This window comes from Carlito syrichta, unplaced genomic scaffold (genome assembly GCF_000164805.1).
Source record: "Carlito syrichta isolate Samal-C Ts95f unplaced genomic scaffold, Tarsius_syrichta-2.0.1 Scaffold303190, whole genome shotgun sequence".
In the NCBI taxonomy this organism is placed as follows: Eukaryota; Metazoa; Chordata; class Mammalia; order Primates; family Tarsiidae; genus Carlito; species Carlito syrichta.
In genome coordinates this window covers 36,569-41,188 of record NW_007247286.1, presented here as the reverse complement: position 1 = coordinate 41,188, position 4,620 = coordinate 36,569, and the positions used below count along the sequence as shown (strand labels likewise).

Here is a 4,620-nt window from a genome sequence, read left to right as displayed (position 1 = left end):
GCGATCCTTCCACCTCGGCCTTCCAAGTAGCTGGAACTACAGGCACGCGCTACCACGCCCGGCTAATTTTTTTTTTAATTTATTGAAGAGACGAGGTCTTGCCAAGTTGCTCGGGCTGGTTTCAAACCCACGGACTCAGGCAATCCACTCACCTCGGCCTCCCAAAGTGCTGGGATTACAGGCTGAGCCACCCATCCCGGTCGCTAGTTTATTTTTTGGCTTTTTTTTTTTAATCTTTTTTTGGCCACGTCTTACTCTGTCATCTAGGCTGGAGTGTGGTAACATGATCACAGCTCATTGCAGCCTCAGTCCCCTGGACTCAAGTGATCCTCCTGCCTTGGCCTCCCAAGCTGCTGGGACTACACATGCACACCACCATGCCCAGCTAATTTTTTTATTTTTTTACTTTTTTGGTAGAGATGAAGTCTTGCTATGTTGCCCAGGCTGGTCTTGAACTCCTAGGCTCAAGTGATCCTCCTGCCTCAGCCTCCTGAGTAACTGGGACTACACTATCATGCCTGGCTAATTTCTTTATTATTTTTTTGGGGGGGCTTGGTTCACTTTATTTTTTTGTATGAAAACCCTATGTCGTTGCTACCGCTGGAGCCTAGGTCCTCTGCATGGAGACTCTGGTGTGGGTCTTGACAAGATGGTTGGTGAATTCCTGATAAGGAGACTTGGTGAACACCGTCTCTTTCCAGAGGTCAGGGGTCAAGTAACTGTAAGTCTTAGAGATGGCATCAAAGGTGGCCTTGGCGAAGTTACCCAGGGTGGCAGTGCAGCCCCTGGCTGAGGTGTAGCAGTCATCAATGCCAGCCATCATGAGCAGTTTCTTAGGCACCGGGGCGAGACGATGCCAGTGCCCCTGGGGACAGGGATAAGGTGCACCAGGACAGAGCCACAGCGGCCAGTCACCTTGCAAGGGACAGTGTGGGGCTTGCCAATCTTGTTCCCTCAGTAGCCTCTCCGCACAGGGACAATGGATAGCTTGGCCAGGATGATGTCCCCCCGAATGGCGGTGGCTACTTCTTTGGAGCATTTAACACCTAGACCGACGTGGCCATTGTAGTCCCCAATGGCAACAAACGCCTTGAACCTAGTCCGCTGGCCGGCGCGAGTCTGCTTTTGCACAGGCATGATCTTCAAAACTTCGTCCTTCAGAGAGGCGCCAAGGAAAAAGTCGATGATCTCAGACTCCTTGACAGGCAAAGAGAAGAGAGAGATCTCCTCCAGTGACTTGATCTTCATGACCTTGACCAAGCGGCCCAACTTGGTGCGGGCATCCACTCCTTGTCCTCGGCCTTGCCTCCGCGAGCTCCGCGGCCTTGCCCCCGACCCCGGCCTCAGAGGCCGGTGCCAAAACCTCCGCGAAAGCCACCACGGTTTCCCATTCCAGGGCCCCCGGGGGCTCCGGGCCCTCCCGCTGCACCGGCGTCATCCGCCATTTGGTGTCCTTTTGGAGAAAAAAAAAGCTTCTTTATTATGATTATGATTATGATTATTTTTGTAGAGACAAGGTCTCACTATGTTGCCCAGGCCAGTCTTGACCTCCTGGGCTCAGGCAATCCTCCAGCCTCGGCCTCCCAAAGTGCTGGGGTTATAGGCATGAGCCACGACACCCAGTCTATTTATCGTCTTTTGTAGACTGTTAAGCTCCACGAGGGCAGGGATTTTTGTTTATTTCTTTCTCTAATGCATTCTCTATGCCTAGAACAAGGCATGGCTGAAAGTGGGCACTGCATACTTGTTGGATGGATAATTGAGTGAGTGAATGCGGGGGAGAAACTCCACCCATTCCAGCTGGAAAGAAAGATAAGGTGGAGGGTGGGAAAGGCAGGAGGAAAAGTGTGTACCCCGATTAGCCTACACCAGCAAGAAGGTACCTGAGGACAGGTGTCTTTTGTTCTCCAGGGAGTCCCAGCACTCAGCCCACCAAGTAACAGCTCCGGTAATTGTGTGCTGATTGCCCAGTGCCAGCTGATGCCCCAAGCCCATGTCTTTCTTGATACTAGATGTGGGTGATATGTGCTGCCCCTGGACCTGTCCCCAGCCAGCCCCGGTATCCTAGTTCCCTTTCACCGATGCCCAGACCAGCCTGAATTGAGTCCCAGTGTGGCGTCACCGCCTGGCTGCCTGCCCTCTGCGGAGGGGAGAGACATCTACTTCCTGTCGCCATTCTGCCCTCTGAGAACACCCAGGTGCAACGACTGTCCAGGATGGCACCCTGCCAGGGACCTGAGGTGGCTGTTCCCTGACTTTGCTAGAAACTGTTGGGAATGACTCAGCCCCAGACACCACTCGGGTTGGAGGGAGGAGATCACTGGAAGCGCCATGCAGTGACAGGGACATAGAGTCCCAGCCTGGTCACTCTCCAGAAGGGTGACTCTGGCTGAGTTCTTTGGCCTCTGAACATCTGTCTTCTCATCCATAAAATGATGTGCCAGCACTTTGGGAAACAAAAGTAGGAGGATTGCTTGAACCCAGGAGCTCAAGACCAGCCTGGGCGACATAGCAAGACCCCATCTCTATAAAAAAATCAGCTGGGTGTAGAGGCGTGTGCCTGTAGTCCCAGCTACTTGGGAGGCAGAGGCGGGAGGATACCTTGAGCCCAGGAGGAAGAGGCTGTGGTGAGCTGTGATCATGCCACAGCACCCCAGCCTGGGCAGCAGAGTGAGAACCCCAACTCAAAATTAAATTAAATTTTAAAATAAAATGGTGTGTTGTCATGGGAATTGACAAAATGTACACATTGCAACGTGCAGAGGGCAAGAGCCAGGCCGCGGACCACCCTGCCTGACCTTAAACCTTGACTTTGCCTTTCCCTATGAGCTGCGCAAACCTCAGGCAAGTTACTTAAGCTGTCGGAGTCTCAGTTTCCTCACCTATGACACAGGCATGACACTAACACCTGACTCACAGGATTGCTGTGAGGATTAAACTGTGCCTGGCATACAGTCAGAGTGCGACACACACAGGCTGTGTGGTTATTCTAACTATTTGCAATGCTTAAGGAGTAGTTATTTTTATTCTTCTGAGCCCTGTCCTGATGGGTGTCCCAGACGTAGAAGTGATCACAATACAGGGTCATTTGGAGCTGTGTTCACATCAGGTCAACCACCATGGGCACCAAAGGGGCGGGCATTCCCTCAGGTTCATGGCTGATGCTGGAAACGTCATGGGGTGTGCGCTATGGATTTTCCAGGCAAACTGGAGAGGGGAAACATGCTCTTTTATGCAGGGGAGAGTGGAAGTGAAGCCAGCTAGGCTGAGGGGGTGAGTGGAGTTTAGGAAATAGGGACAAGTTAACTTTGCCCACAATGCAAAGTGCATGATGAGAAGTCGGGGCAGGCTGGTGACAGATCACGCAGAAATCCAAATGCTCGCTTAGGAAGGCCTTTGTCAGAGCCGTGAGCAGAAGTAGGTCCCTCAGCATCTCTTCCAGCCTCCTCCCAGCTGCCTTCCTGGACCGCAGAGGCAGAGGCTGGAATGGTAAAAACCATGTTCCCTGGCTGTCCCTTCCATGGTCGCAATCATATGAGACTTAAATTTGGAACCGAGTGGAACTGGGGGAGAGCGGTGATGGCTCTCAGGCATACCGTCTGCTGGTGTGGTTTCAGCAGGTGTGGAGTGGCTGAAGCCACCACACTCTGAAGGCTCCCAGACCCCTGAGTTGCAGTTAGTGTCTCACTTGAACAACTGAGCACACACTGCCTGTGATACACCACCCCAAGTAGATCTGGCAGGAACCCTGCCCCGGAAATTATTTTTAACAATCCCAGCAGAGATGTTTCCTCATCCTCCCTGAAGCTTCTGGCCAGTGGGTTGCTAATTCTGCCAGAACCCACCACCCCACCCCAGACCTGTCAGGCCCAAGACAATTCATTTATCCAGCCCTCCTCCCATCCACCCATCTTTTGTTTACTCAATCACTGTGCTCTTTTTTTTTTTTTTTGAGTTGGAGTCTCACTCTGCGCGTGTGTGTGTGTGTGTGTGTGTGTGTGTGTGTGTGTGTGTGTGTACATATATATATGTATAATGCACCTGTGCATTTATTTTTATGTATTTATATACATATTTTTAAATTTTGAGATCACTGATGATTGTATATTCAGAGTCTCACTCTGTCGTCCAGGCTGGGTTGCAGTGGCACACTCATGGTCACCCCAGCGTCAACCTGCTGGGATCTAGCGACCCTTCCGCTTCAGCCTTCCAAGTAGCAGGAACTACAAGTGCATGCTACCACGCTTGGCTAATTTTTGATTTATTGTAGAGACAAGGTCTCGCCAAGTTGCCCAGGCTGGTCTTGAACCCGCGGGTTTAGGCAATCCACTCACTTCGCTCTCCCAAAGTGCTGGGATTACAGGCTGAGTCACCAAACCTGGCCCACTGTGCCCTTATACTATAGCCGTCCTGGACCTGGGGCCTGAACAGGGAGACACATCAGACTCTTGCTGTGAAACAAACCACCCTCCACCTTAGAGGCTTACAACAATAACAATCATTTCTTTCTTTGCCATTTTGCAATCTGGAAAAGACCTTATGGAGACAGCCCTCTCGTCTACACATGGCATCATATGGAACAGCTCAGCTGGGGCTGGAGGATCCATTTCCAAGATGGCA

General features: G+C 51.6%; 1 pseudogene; it reads right to left on the bottom strand.

Annotated features, from left to right (window-relative positions):
* Positions 1-583: 583 nt before the first annotated feature.
* LOC110595635 lies at positions 584-1,445 on the bottom strand (annotated as a pseudogene).
* Between the last annotated feature and the right edge of the window lie 3,175 nt (positions 1,446-4,620).